A 16,217-nucleotide genomic window follows, 5' to 3' on the forward strand; every position below is an offset into this window, starting at 1 on the left:
GTTTCATGTTTGACATCAATGAAAGAAGGTCAGAGAAAATAGTACTGACCTATGTTCTTTGCTTCTAATCTTCTTTCACCACTCTGGCTGCCCTTTGATGACCTCACAGAAGTTTACGTACATGTGACCGTCATGTGCCGCCATTTTCCTCCACCTCTCTTTGCTTTTTTCACGCCAATTGCTATGCAACAAACCGGCTGTTTCCAGTCAATTTAACCGGGCGCTCCCCCGTGCGTGCACGCAGGCGGGCGGGCGGGCAGCACCCTGAGGGCAGGCATTGTGAGGAGGTGAGGCGTAATGTGTGGCAGAACAATAGCAAAGCAAGAGTATCTGTGGAGGAAGTGCTGCATGCAGGCGCTTCATGTGTGCTCACCTGGCTGCTCGCCACACCTGCACACGTAACAAAGTCTAGTTGAATAGCTTCAAGTGGGTCTGAAACACAGGTGTCAAACTCAAGGCCCAGGGGCCAAATCTGGGCCGCCACATGGTTTAAAGTGGCCTGCCACATTTTATTTTGGCCTGCTACGTCATTCTAATGTGGCGCGTCTATTATATTTTGGCACTGCCCCATCCTTTTCACGTGGCCCGCCACTTCATTTTAAATTGGCCCGCTACATCTTTTAATGTGCCCCTTCACATCATTTTAAATTGGCCTGTTGCATAATTTTATTTTGGCCCACCGCGTCATTTGTTTTCCACCACAAAATTCTAATTTGGCCCGCCACATCATTTTAAGTTGGCCCGCTACGTCATTTAATGTTGTCCGCCACATCATTTAATGTGCCCCTTCACATCATTCTAATGTGGCCTGTTGCGTAATTTTATTTTGGCCCACCACGTCATTTGTTTTCCACCACATAATTCTATTGTGGCCTGCTAAGTCATTTAATGTTGTCTGCCACATCATTTAATGTGCCTCTTCACATCATCTTAATGTGGCCTGTTGCATGATTTTATTTTGGCCCACCACGTCATTTGTTTTCCACCACATAATTCTATTGTGGTCCGCCACATCATTTTAAATTGGCCCGCTACGTCATTTAATGTTGTCCGCCACATCATTTAATGTGCCTCTTCACATCCTTTTAAAGTGGCCTTTTGCATGATTTTATTTTGGCCCACCACATTATTTGTTTTCCACCACATAATTCTATTGTGGCCCGCTACATCATTTCTTGTTGTCTGCCACATCATTTTAAGGTGGCCCGCTACGTCATTTAATGCGCCTCTTCACATCATCTTAATGTGGCCTGTTGCGTGATTTTATTTTGGCCCACCACGTCATTTATTTTCCACCACATAATTCTATTGTGACCATTTAATGTTGTCTGCCACATCATTTTAACGTGCCCCTTCACATCATCTTAATGTGGCCTGTTGCGTGATTTTATTTTGGCCCACCACGTCATTTGTTTTCCACCACATAATTCTATTGTGGCCCGCTACGTCATTTATTATTGTCTGCCACGTCATTTTAAATTGGCCCGCTACGTCATTTAATGTTGTCCGCCACATCATTTAATGTGCCTCTTCACATAATTTTAAAGTGGCCTGTTGCATGATTTTATTTTGGCCCACCACGTCATTTGTTTTCCACCACATAATTCTATCGTGGCCTGCTAAGTCATTTAATGTTGTCTGCCACATCATTTAATGTGCCTCTTCACATAATCTTAATGTGGCCTGTTGCGTGATTTTATTTTGGCCCACCACGTCATTTGTTTTCCACCACATAATTCTATTGTGGCCCGCTACGTCATTTATTATTGTCTGCCACGTCATTTTAAATTGGCCCGCTACGTCATTTAATGTTGTCCGCCACATCATTTAATGTGCCTCTTCACATAATTTTAAAGTGGCCTGTTGCATGATTTTATTTTGGCCCACCACATCATTTATTTTCCACCACATAATTCTATTGTGGTCCGCCACATCATTTTAAGTTGGCCCGCTACGTCATTTAATGTTGTCCGCCACATCATTTAATGTGCCCCTTCACATCATTCTAATGTGGCCTGTTGCGTAATTTTATTTTGGCCCACCACGTCATTTGTTTTCCACCACAAAATTCTAATTTGGCCCGCCACATCATTTTAAGTTGGCCCGCTACGTCATTTAATGTTGTCCGCCACATCATTTAATGTGCCCCTTCACATCATTCTAATGTGGCCTGTTGCGTAATTTTATTTTGGCCCACCACGTCATTTGTTTTCCACCACATAATTCTATTGTGGCCTGCTAAGTCATTTAATGTTGTCTGCCACATCATTTAATGTGCCTCTTCACATCATCTTAATGTGGCCTGTTGCATGATTTTATTTTGGCCCACCACGTCATTTGTTTTCCACCACATAATTCTATTGTGGTCCGCCACATCATTTTAAATTGGCCCGCTACGTCATTTAATGTTGTCCGCCACATCATTTAATGTGCCTCTTCACATCCTTTTAAAGTGGCCTTTTGCATGATTTTATTTTGGCCCACCACATTATTTGTTTTCCACCACATAATTCTATTGTGGCCCGCTACATCATTTCTTGTTGTCTGCCACATCATTTTAAGGTGGCCCGCTACGTCATTTAATGCGCCTCTTCACATCATCTTAATGTGGCCTGTTGCGTGATTTTATTTTGGCCCACCACGTCATTTATTTTCCACCACATAATTCTATTGTGACCATTTAATGTTGTCTGCCACATCATTTTAACGTGCCCCTTCACATCATCTTAATGTGGCCTGTTGCGTGATTTTATTTTGGCCCACCACGTCATTTGTTTTCCACCACATAATTCTATTGTGGCCCGCTACGTCATTTATTATTGTCTGCCACGTCATTTTAAATTGGCCCGCTACGTCATTTAATGTTGTCCGCCACATCATTTAATGTGCCTCTTCACATAATTTTAAAGTGGCCTGTTGCATGATTTTATTTTGGCCCACCACGTCATTTGTTTTCCACCACATAATTCTATCGTGGCCTGCTAAGTCATTTAATGTTGTCTGCCACATCATTTAATGTGCCTCTTCACATAATCTTAATGTGGCCTGTTGCGTGATTTTATTTTGGCCCACCACGTCATTTGTTTTCCACCACATAATTCTATTGTGGCCCGCTACGTCATTTATTATTGTCTGCCACGTCATTTTAAATTGGCCCGCTACGTCATTTAATGTTGTCCGCCACATCATTTAATGTGCCTCTTCACATAATTTTAAAGTGGCCTGTTGCATGATTTTATTTTGGCCCACCACATCATTTATTTTCCACCACATAATTCTATTGTGGTCCGCCACATCATTTTAAATTGGCCCGCTACGTCATTTAATGTTGTCCGCCACATCATTTAATGTGCCTCTTCACATCATTTTAAAGTGGCCTTTTGCATGATTTTATTTTGGCCCACCACATTATTTGTTTTCCACCACATAATTCTATTGTGGCCTGCTATGTCATATAATGTTGTCCGCCACATCATTTAATGTGCCCCTTCACATCATTCTTATGTGGCCTGTTGCGTGATTTTATTTTGGCCCACCACGTCATTTATTTTCCACCACATAATTCTATTGTGACCATTTAATGTTGTCTGCCACATCATTTTAACGTGCCCCTTCACATCATCTTAATGTGGCCTGTTGCGTGATTTTATTTTGGCCCACCACGTCATTTGTTTTCCACCACATAATTCTATTGTGGCCCGCCACATCATTTTAATTTGGCCCGCTACGTCATTTAATGTGCCACTTCACATCATTTTAATTTGGCCTGTTGCGTAATTTTATTTTGGCCCACCGCGTCATTTGTTTTCCACCACAAAATTCTATTGTGGCCCGCCACATCATTTTAAGTTGGCCCGCTACGTCATTTAATGTGCCCCTTCACATCATTCTAATGTGGCCTGTTGCGTGATTTTATTTTGGCCCACCACGTCATTTGTTTTCCACCACATAATTCATTTATCTGTCACGTCATTTTAAATTGGCCCGCTACGTCATTTAATGTTGTCCGCCACACCATTTAATGTGCCTCTTCACATAATTTTAAAGTGGCCTGTTGCATGATTTTAAATTGGCCCACCACGTCATTTGTTTTCCACCTCATAATTATATCATGGCCCGCCACATCATTTTAAATTGGCCCGCTATGTCATTTAATGTGCCTCTTCACATCATTTTAAAGTGGCCTGTTGCATGATTTTATTTTGGCCCACCACGTCATTTATTTTCCACCACATAATTCTATTGTGGCCCGCCACATCATTTTAAATTGGCCCGCTACGTCATTTAATGTTGTCCGCCACATCATTTAATGTGCCTCTTCACATAATTTTAAAGTGGCCTGTTGCATGATTTTATTTTGGCCCACCACGTTATTTGTTTTCCACCACATAATTCTATTGTGGCCCGCTACATCATTTCTTGTTGTCCGCCACATCATTTTAAGTTGGCCTGCTACATCATTTATTGTTGTCCGCCACATCATTTAATGTGCCCCTTCACATCATTCTAATGTGGCCTGTTGCGTGATTTTATTCTGGCCCACCACGTCATTTGTTTTCCACCACATAATTCCATTGTGGCCTGCTAAGTCATTTAATGTTGTCTGCCACATCATTTAATGTGCCTCTTCACATAATCTTAATGTGGCCTGTTGCGTGATTTTATTTTGGCCCACCACGTCATTTGTTTTCCACCACATAATTCTATTGTGGCCCGCTACGTCATTTATTATTGTCTGCCACGTCATTTTAAATTGGCCCGCTACGTCATTTAATGTTGTCCGCCACATCATTTAATGTGCCTCTTCACATAATTTTAAAGTGGCCTGTTGCATGATTTTATTTTGGCCCACCACATCATTTATTTTCCACCACATAATTCTATTGTGGTCCGCCACATCATTTTAAATTGGCCCGCTACGTCATTTAATGTTGTCCGCCACATCATTTAATGTGCCTCTTCACATCATTTTAAAGTGGCCTTTTGCATGATTTTATTTTGGCCCACCACATTATTTGTTTTCCACCACATAATTCTATTGTGGCCTGCTATGTCATATAATGTTGTCCGCCACATCATTTAATGTGCCCCTTCACATCATTCTTATGTGGCCTGTTGCGTGATTTTATTTTGGCCCACCACGTCATTTATTTTCCACCACATAATTCTATTGTGACCATTTAATGTTGTCTGCCACATCATTTTAACGTGCCCCTTCACATCATCTTAATGTGGCCTGTTGCGTGATTTTATTTTGGCCCACCACGTCATTTGTTTTCCACCACATAATTCTATTGTGGCCCGCCACATCATTTTAATTTGGCCCGCTACGTCATTTAATGTGCCACTTCACATCATTTTAATTTGGCCTGTTGCGTAATTTTATTTTGGCCCACCGCGTCATTTGTTTTCCACCACAAAATTCTATTGTGGCCCGCCACATCATTTTAAGTTGGCCCGCTACGTCATTTAATGTGCCCCTTCACATCATTCTAATGTGGCCTGTTGCGTGATTTTATTTTGGCCCACCACGTCATTTGTTTTCCACCACATAATTCATTTATCTGTCACGTCATTTTAAATTGGCCCGCTACGTCATTTAATGTTGTCCGCCACACCATTTAATGTGCCTCTTCACATAATTTTAAAGTGGCCTGTTGCATGATTTTAAATTGGCCCACCACGTCATTTGTTTTCCACCTCATAATTATATCATGGCCCGCCACATCATTTTAAATTGGCCCGCTATGTCATTTAATGTGCCTCTTCACATCATTTTAAAGTGGCCTGTTGCATGATTTTATTTTGGCCCACCACGTCATTTATTTTCCACCACATAATTCTATTGTGGCCCGCCACATCATTTTAAATTGGCCCGCTACGTCATTTAATGTTGTCCGCCACATCATTTAATGTGCCTCTTCACATAATTTTAAAGTGGCCTGTTGCATGATTTTATTTTGGCCCACCACGTTATTTGTTTTCCACCACATAATTCTATTGTGGCCCGCTACATCATTTCTTGTTGTCCGCCACATCATTTTAAGTTGGCCTGCTACATCATTTATTGTTGTCCGCCACATCATTTAATGTGCCCCTTCACATCATTCTAATGTGGCCTGTTGCGTGATTTTATTCTGGCCCACCACGTCATTTGTTTTCCACCACATAATTCCATTGTGGCCTGCTAAGTCATTTAACGTGGCCCGCTACAACATTTAATGTGCCCCTTCACATCATTCTAATGTGACCTGTTGCGTAATTTTATATTGGCATTTGTTTTCCACCACATAATTCTATTGTGGCCCGCCACATCATTTTAAAGTGGACCTGTATACAATGTTTGTATTAAAAACAAAAATATCTTAGAGTTTGTAAAAAATTAATCAATTTATTTGAAAAATATTTCAAAAAAGATTTAATGATATTTGGTTTGAATGTTAACTATATTTGTATTAAAAGTATGAACATTTTGGAAAAAAAAAATGGTAATCAATTTTTTAAAATAGATTTAATTGAAATACGAAATGTTTGTTATGAACACGGTCAGGAATATGAACGGTCATTGTCATGATGGATATTTTTTTAGAAAAAATAAAATAAAAGCATGAACATTGTTTTAATGAAAATGGTCATCTAAATTTCTTAATTTATGATTCAAATATGAAATGTTTTTAAAAAAAAAAACAATGTTTATTTTTCAATGAAACGATCATCTGAAAAATGTGTTAACTCAATTCATTTAATTTAATATCTTTTTTTTTTTTACATTTAATAAATGTTGCAATACTACCAAGTATTTATCCAAACAATAATCCAAAAAAACATGTAACAGTACAGAAAACATCCCAACAATTCATTTAAACGTTACTGTTCATTTCCAACTGGAAGTTTCTAGAAATTCTTAACACAAAATAGAACCATAAGTATTTTGTATGTCAAATTATTATTAAGGTTAAAAAAAGAAAAGAAAGATAACACACACACACACCAAAAAGATGCCTATAGTCTACACCAGTGTTTTTCAACCTTTTTTTAAACTAAGGCACATTTTTTGCATAAAAAAAAATACGGAGGCACACCACCAGCAGAAAAGGTTAAAAAAATGAAACTCCACCAGGTTGTCATGCCTTATTTTGAGTTTGTTGTTTCCTGTGTTAGTGCTTTAGTTCCTGTTTTGCGCTGTTAATTTGGTGACCCTTCCTGTTTTGTTGGTGTTCTCCTGTAGCAGCGTCACGCCTTCCTGTGAGTGCTATTGCCCGCACCTGCTTTGTTTTCGCAATCAAGACTATTTAAGTTGTGCGTACGCCATCCTCCTTTGTGGGGACACTGTTGATTGTCATGTCATGTACGGATGTGCTTTGTGGACGCCGTCTCCCCTCCACACGCTGTAAGTTTTTGCTGTCGTCCAGCATTCTGTTTTTGTTTACTTTGTAGCCAGTTCAGTTTTACTTTTGTTTTGCACACCCAGTGCCTTTTCCTAGCCGGACTTGCCTTTTGTTCATTTTTGGTTTAAGCCTTACATTAACTTTTTACATACCAAAAAACACTGCACTAGACAACGGCACATTATTATAATTATTGATTTGCAAAAAAAATATTTTTTTGGACCAATTAGGTGAAGTTGCATAATTTCCCACGGCACACCAGACAATATCTCACGGCACGCTAGTGTGCCGCGGCACAGTGGTTGAAAAACACTGGTCTACACCACCCCTAATTGCTGAGGCAGCAGTGATCAGATACATGAAATTCATCCATCAAGACTGAGAGTGAAAAATGACGTTGGGAAGTGTATGATTATGCTCCTGGGCTTGTACGCATCAATCAGCACACACACACACACACACACACACACACACACACACACACACACACACACACACACACACACACACACACACACACACACACACTTGACCACACATTAACCTCGAGAAGACGCAGAAGTTGAGAAATGAAGAGGAACAAATTAATCTCACTTCCTGTGTGTGTGTGTGTGTGTGTGTGTGTGTGTGTGTGTGTGTGCGTGTGTGTGTGTGTGCGTGCATTGTAGTGAGGGATGAAGAGCGTGATTGGCGAGGACTACGGAGATCACGGTCAGAGCATGTGGGATTTAATCGAGACGTGAGAGGGTGAGTTTGTGAGCTTTTCTTCCTCGGCGCTTGAGCGTCATCTTGGAAAACAGTAGGGTTCTGCAAACGTTTATTTACATACCTTAATTGTTTCTAAACAGTGTCTGTGACACGGCAGTAAAACGGCTGATCAAACAAAACAGAAGTCACCGTCATGGACCCACTGGCGAGGCAGACTCAATTAGTCGGTGAATTCACTGAGGAATTTGAGCGCCGTGGTAAGTTAATAACACTAACACAGACACCTGTAAATGTGTTAGCATATTAGCTCATGCTAACGACGCTAGCTTGATTGCATTGTGATAGCACGTACAAATATGCATGAAAACACTCTGCAGACATCACACGCGGGTCGCTTTATTAAGTATGAGTCATACCAAAGACTATAAAAATGGGAGGCATTACCTCCCTGCTTGGCACTCAGCATCAAGGGTTGGAATTGGGGGTTAAATCACCAAAAATGATTCCCGGGCGTGGCCACCGCTGCTGCTCACTGCTCCCCTCACCTCCCAGGGGGTGATCAAGGGTGATGGGTCAAATGCAGAGAATAATTTCGCCACACCTCGTGTGTGTGTGTGCGACAATCATTGCTACTTTTACTTTTCGTAGAAAAACTGTAAGACTTACACATGATGAAGAATCCATATGAGTAGAAACGCTATGGATGGCCAGAAGACTGAACGGCACTCTAATTCCGGTTGAATGCACTAACGAGATAGGCTCCAGCGACCCCAAAAGGGACAAGCGGTAGAAAATGGATGGATGCACTAAACGGCTGGACACTGCAGCAGCTGCAGTGAGCAAATTCGTCCAAAAGATGGCGCCATATCACAAACAATTGAACACCCGCTCAGTATTGTTGCTTGTTTTTCTTTATTATGGCTGTAAGCGAAGACAAATCCATAAATTAGCTGCTCCGTTTTATAAGCCGCAGGAAAAAAAAATTTCATCTCAGCTGCCTTCGTGACCACTTTGAAGATTCTTTGTCAAATGTTTTTCATACATGCCGGATAATGCAAGTCAAGCCTCGTCCTCCAGTGATAAGGATACTTGACGTATTAAGGAAGTGCAGTTTTATTTGATGCAAATAATGAAGTAAATAATGAAGATTAAAAACCAATTACAAACAATAAATTAAAAATTAAAAAAAGAACTAAAAGCAGTATTTTTCTCAAAATGTGTCGACTTTTTTCTTCTAAAATTGGGAACAATTTCTCATATTCTTTCTGCTTCTGTAATATTGCAATGTTTTCTCGTAAAACTACTTTTTCATGTAAAATTATTACTTTTTCATGTAAAATTATTACTTTTTCATGCAAAATGGTGACATTTGTCATATAAAATTCTGACCTTTACCCCAATATTGCCAATTTTTTTGTTGTTCTTGTAAAATAGTGACATTTTTTGAGTAAAACGATGACTTTTGTCATCATTTTGCCAAGCGAAATTCTGATTATTATTAGGGATGTCCGATTATGGCTTTTTGCCGATATCCGATATTGTCCAACTCTTTAATTACCGATACCGATATTAACCGATACCGATATCAACCGATATATACAGTCGTGGAATTAACACATTATTATGCCTAATTTGGACAACCAGGTATGGTGAAGATAAGGTACTTTTTTAAAAAATGAATAAAATAAAATAAGATAAATAAATTAAAAACATTTTCTTGAATAAAAAAGAAAGTAAAACAATATAATAACAGTTACATAGAAACTAGTAATGAATGAAAATTAGTAAAATTAACTGTTAAAGGTTAGTACTATTAGTGGAGCAGCAGCACGCACAATCATGTGTGCTTACGGACTGTATCCCTTGCAGACTGTATTGATATATATTGATATATAATGTAGGAACCAGAATATTAATAACAGAAAGAAACAACCCTTTTGTGTGAATGAGTGTAAATGGGGGAGGGAGGTTTTTTGGGTTGGTGCACTAATTGTAAGTGTATCTTGTGTTTTTTATGTGGATTTAATTAAAAAATAAAAAAATACTGATAATAAAAAAAACGATACCGATAATTTCCGATATTACATTTTAACGCATTTATCGGCCGATTATATCGGCAGACCGATATTATCGGACATCTCTAATTATTATTATGATACTACCAAAACTTTACAGTTTTCTTATAAAATTGTGACTTTTGTCGAGTAAAATTACGACTATTTTCATAAAATTGCCAAATGCTTAAGCTTTTCTTGTAAAATTGCGACTGTTATTGAGTAAAACTCCAACTTTTATCATAATACTGCACAAATGTTCAGTTTTTCTTGTAAAATGTTGACTTGCGTTGAGTAAAATTACGACTTTTATTATAATACTGCCAAAATTCTAAGTTTTTCTTGTGAAATTGTGACCTTTTTCTTGTGAAATTCCGACTCATTTTTCACAACAAGCTTTTTTATATTTGCATAGTATGTATATATTATTAATGTTGTAAATACACATCTTTATATATCTAGAAAGGCTGGTCCTAAAGAGAGGCATTTTTCGGAGGTCTCAAGAAGGTAACAAGTACAAGAGTGTGTGTGTGTGTGTGTGTGTGTGTGTGTGTGTTCTTGTATTTCTACCCTTCTTGAGACATGAAGAAGGAAAAGTATCTTCCATATGAGGAGGTGTGAACAAGTGATGACATAAATCATGGTCCCAATAACATTGCATCTAATAGAGAATGTCTCATTAGCACCCATGCTGGTGACATCTAGCAAAATGAGGGTGGTCCCAAAAAGGAGGGATTTTTCTAATTGACACAAGATGCTAGTAGGGATGAAGAATCCATACGAGTAGAAACGCTATGGATGGCCAGAAGACTGAAGGGCACTCCAATTCCGGTTGAATGCACTAAAAGGCAGGACACTGCAGCAGCTGTAGTGAGCATATTCGTCCAAAAGATGGCGCCATATCACAAACAATTGAACACCCGCTAATTATTGTTGCTTTTTTTTTTTTTTTTATGGCTGTAAACAAAGATAAATCAAAAAATTGGCTGCTCCCTTTTTATAAGCCGCTACTATGCTACTAATTTGACCACTTTGAAGATTCTTTGTTAAATGTTTTTCATACGTGCGGAATAATGCAAGTCAAGCCTCGTCCTCCAGTGATAAGTTTACTTGACATATTAAGGAAGTGCAGTTTTATTTGCTGCACTAGTTAAGAGCATGCAGGTTTTCATGAAGACGCGAGTGTGAGAGGGCTAGTTTGTGAGGTTGTGCTGAGCGTCAACATCAGCCGCTTGAAAAAGGAACACGAGTTAAAAGAGCTGAAACGAAGTCACATGACCTTCCCGCTCTTTAGCCGGTCATTATCTTGCCTTCCTTTCATCCGCCTCCTGCACGCTGAGCATGTGCCATAGCCAGCTGGGCCAAACAGACTTTAATAACAGGCTGGCAGTTCCCCATCCTGCCCTTTTTCTTCGTCTTCCCCAAAATGCAGAACTCGACACACCTTCTTATTCAATGCCTGTTCTTTATTTTCATGACTATTTACATCGTAGATTGTCACATCAAAACTATGAATGAACACATGTGGAGTTATGTACTTAACAAAAAAAAGGTGAAATAACTGAAAACATGTTTTATATTCTAGTTTCTTCAAAATAGCCACCCTTTGCGCACTCTTGGCATTCTCTCCATGAGCTTCAAGAGGTAGTCACCTGAAATGGTACAGAATATTTTATATATATATATATATATATATATATATATATATATATATATATATATATATATATATATATATATATATATATGTGTGTATATATATTAAACACAGTTAAAAATGTATTAAAAAATACTGCAAAAAAACAAAGTAAAAGATTAAAAATAACAACAATAATAAAAATCAGAGCATTTCATATATAAAACAATGTTTAAAAAATGCATTAAAAAGTGCAAAAAACAGAAAGGTAAAATATTAAAAATAATAATACAAATCACAATAAGTACAGAATATTATATATATATATTAAACACAGTTAAAAATGTATTAAAAAATACTGCAAAAAACCAAGGTAAAAGATTAAAAATAGCAACAATAATAAAAATCAGAACATTTTATACATAGAACAATGTTAAAAAATGCATAAAAAAGTGCAAAAAACAGAAAGGTAAAATATTAAAAATAATAATACAAATCACAAAAAGTACAGAATATTATATATATTAAAAACATTAAAAAATGTATTAAAAAATACTGCAAAAAACCAAGGTAAAAGATTAAAAATAACAACAATAATAAAAATCTGAATATTTCATATGTAAAACAATGTTTAAAAAATGCATTAAAAAGTGCAAAAAACGGAAAGGTAAAATATTAAAAATAATAATACACATCACAATAAGTACAGAATATTATATATATTAAACCCAGTTAAAAATGCATTTAAAAATACTGCAAAAAACCAAGGTAAAAGATTAAAAATAGCAACAATAATAAAAATTACAACATTTTATATATAGAACAATGTTAAAAAATGCATAAAAAAGTGCAAAAAACAGAAAGGTAAAATATTAAAAATAATAATACAAATCACAATAAGTACAGAATTATATATATATTAAACACAGTTATAAATGTATTAAAAAATACTGCAAAAAACAAAGGTAAAAGATTAAAAATAACAACAATAATACAAATCAGAATATTTCATATAAAAAACAATGATAAAAAATGCATAAAAAAGTGCAAAAAACAGAAAGGTAAAATATTAAAAATAATAATATAAATCACAATAAATACAGAATATTATATATATATATTAAACACAGTTAAAATGTATTAAAACATTATGCAAAAAACAAAGGTAAAAGATTAAAAATAACAACAATAAAAATCAGAACATTTCATATATAAAACAATGTTAAAAAATGCATAAAAAAGTGCAAAAAACAGAAAGGTAAAATATTGAAAATAATAATACAAATCACAATAAGTACAGAATATCATATATATTAAACACAGTTAAAAAAATATTAAAAAATACTGCAAAAAACAAAGGTAAAAGTTTAAAAATAACAACAATAATAAAAATCAGAACATTTCATATATAAAACAATGTTTAAAAAAATGCATAAAAAAGTGCAAAAAACAGAAAGGTAATAGAGTAAAAATAATAATACAAATCACTCTAAGTACAGAAAATTATATGTATTAAACACAGTTAAAAATGTATTAAAAAATACTGCAAAAAACAAAGGTAAAATATTAAAATTAACAACAATAATACAAATCAGAACATTTCATATATAAAACAATGTTTAAAAAATGCATTAAAAAGTGCAAAAAACAAAGGTAAAAGATTAAAAATAATAATACAAATCACAATAAGTACAGAATTATATATATATATATTAAACACAGTTAAAAATGTATTAAAAAATACTGCAAAAAACAAAGGTAAAAGATTAAAAATAACAACAATAATAAAAAGTACACATTATATTTTTAAAACACAGTTAAATATGTATAAAAATAGTGCTAAAAATGGAAAAAAATAACAATAATCTCCTTAAGTACAGAACATTCTATATATAAAACACAATTAAAAATCTATAACAAATGGTGCAAAAAACAAAGATAAAAGATTAGAAATAATAATAGTTAAAATCACAGTAACTACAGAACATTCTATATATAAAACACAGTTAAACATGTATAAAAATAGTGCAAAAAAAAAGAAAAAGAAAAGATTAAAAATAATATAAAAATCACAGTAAGTACAGAACATTCTATATATAAAACACAGTTAAAAAATTATAAAAAATTGTGCGAAAAACAGAAAGATAAAAGATTAAAAAAATAAAAATCACAGTAAGTACAGAACATTCTATATATAAAACAGTTAAAAATGCATTTAAAAAATGATTACAATAGTAACTACAATGACTATTATTCCATTTTAATCGACATTCATTGTGTTTCATTTTGCATGATGGGTTAATTGCGTTACAATTTGTAATGAAATTGACGATTAGCCCGCATTAATGCGCTCATTTGCACAGCCTGAATACGTCGTCTCTCTCCTAATGTGTAGAATGTACAGTGTGTACATGAATGTGAACCAGGCACTTTGAGCTTTCATAATCACACTTCCAACAACCTCCTGGTCGCGCTGCGTCGACAGGTGACACGAACCGGCTTCAAAAATTAAATTCCTGTTTTAATGGAACGTGAAATGTGACGACAGGAACTGGGGGAACGCCTATGAGTTTGTTGTTTTGGTTTCTATGGCGTTTTTCCTCTACCTTTTGTTTCGGCATGATTGACAAATTAAGGTAATTGTGCGTGTGACAAAGGCGGCAGTTTATTGTGAACGCGGAAGAAAGCCAATTTTTTTCGTGGCGAAATGTTTTCATTGTCTGGCATGTCGTCCGTCAGCTCGGCGCTGCCAAACCTAATGACAGGAAGCCAAAGAGGAGCACACAGCTCACCTTTAAAAACACACCTTGCTTGAGGCGTTTTTTAGTAACAGGTCGGAGGTCCCAGATCTGGACTTTGACACGCGCACCTTTGGAAGTTACTCGCCTTGGGCCTTCGTTTTGCTCAAAGAGATAAACATTCAAATGTTGTTCTCGCTACTTTTGATGGCGTCAAATGGACAAGGATGCGTGTGTGCTTAACTTTCGGTTTCGATCTCAGCCAAGGCCGAGGTGGACGAAAGCATTGGAGGAGGGCGAGCATTTTATAAACCCCAAAAGCAGTGAAGTTGTCACGTTGTGTAAATGGTAAATAAAAACAGAATACAAAGATTTGCAAATCCTTTTCAACTTATATTCAATTGAATAGACTGCAAAGAGAAGATATTTAATGTTCACACTGAGAAACTTCTTTTTTTTTTGCAAATAATCATTAACTCGGAATTTAATGGCAGCAACACATTGCAAAAAAGTTGTCACAGGGGCATTTTTACCACTGTGTTACATGGCCTTTCCTTTTAACAACACTCAGTAAAGGTTTGGGAACTGAGGAGACACATTTTTGAAGTGGAATTCTTTCCCATTCTTGCTTGATGTACAGCTTAAGTTGTTCAACAGTCCGGGGGTCTCCCTTGTGGTATTTTAGGCTTCATAATGCACCACACATTTTCAATGGGAGACTACAGGCAGGCCAGTCTAGTACCCGCACTCTTTTACTATGAAGCCATTTTGATGTAACACGTGGCTTGGCATTGTCTTGCTGAAATAAGCAGGGGCGTCCATGATAACGTTGCTTGGATGGCAACATATGTTGCTCCAAAACCTGTATGTACCTTTTCAGCATTAATGGCGCCTTCACAGATGTGTAAGTTACCCATGCCTTTGGCACTAATACACCCCCATACCATCACACATGCTGCCTTTTACACTTTGCGACTCGTCAGACCACAGAACACTTTTCCACTTTGCATCGGTCCATCTTAGATGAGCTCAGGCCCAAGAAAGCCGGCGGCGTTACTGGGTGTTGTTGATAAATGGCTTTGGCTTTGCACAGTAGAGTTTTAACTTGCACTTACAGATGTAGCGACCAACTGTAGTAACCGACAGTGGTTTTCTGAAGTGTTCCTGAGCCTATGTGGTGATATCCTTTACACACTGATGTCGCTTTTTGATGCAGTACCACCTGTGGGATCGAAGGACACCGGCATTCAATGTGGGTTTTCAGGCACGGCACCAGAGGGTCTTGTGAGATGACATTGGCTGCTGCCAGATCATTATGAATAAAAAACGACCGACAGGAAGGCGATAAACACTTTTTTATTTCAACAGACTCTCGCGCCGTACCTGACGCCAAAGACCGACCGCACAGTTCCTGTCTTCACAATAAAAGCCCTGCTTCATCCTGCCTGCGCTAAAACAAAATAAGAGTCTCCGAAAGCTAGCGTGCACAAGCCAGCAAGCTACGGAGTTTGCCGCCAATGTATTTCTTGTAAAGTGTATAAAAACAATTTGAAATGTGGACTCGTCAGACCGCAGAACACTTTTCCACTTTGCATCAGTCCATCTTGGATGAGCTCGGGGCCCAGCGAAGCCGGCGGCGTTTCTGGGTGTTGTTGATAAATGGCATAGTAGAGTTTTAACTTGCACTTGCAGA

The 16,217-nt window shown here is 37.0% G+C and overlaps 1 protein-coding gene across 4 annotated transcripts in view; it reads left to right on the forward strand.

Moving 5' to 3' along the window:
* Positions 1-16,217, forward strand: part of LOC133635961 (transcription factor Sp8-like) — a 75,149-nt gene that overhangs the window by 44,410 nt on the left and 14,522 nt on the right. For all 4 annotated transcript variants that reach the window (XM_062029480.1, XM_062029479.1, XM_062029481.1 and 1 more), the window contains 2 exons: positions 8,057-8,135; positions 8,237-8,353. The gene's annotated coding sequence lies outside the window, so the exon portion shown is untranslated. The remainder of the gene's footprint in view (positions 1-8,056; positions 8,136-8,236; positions 8,354-16,217) is intronic.

Source organism: Entelurus aequoreus, linkage group LG20, assembly GCF_033978785.1.
Source record: "Entelurus aequoreus isolate RoL-2023_Sb linkage group LG20, RoL_Eaeq_v1.1, whole genome shotgun sequence".
Classification (NCBI taxonomy): domain Eukaryota; kingdom Metazoa; phylum Chordata; class Actinopteri; order Syngnathiformes; family Syngnathidae; genus Entelurus; species Entelurus aequoreus.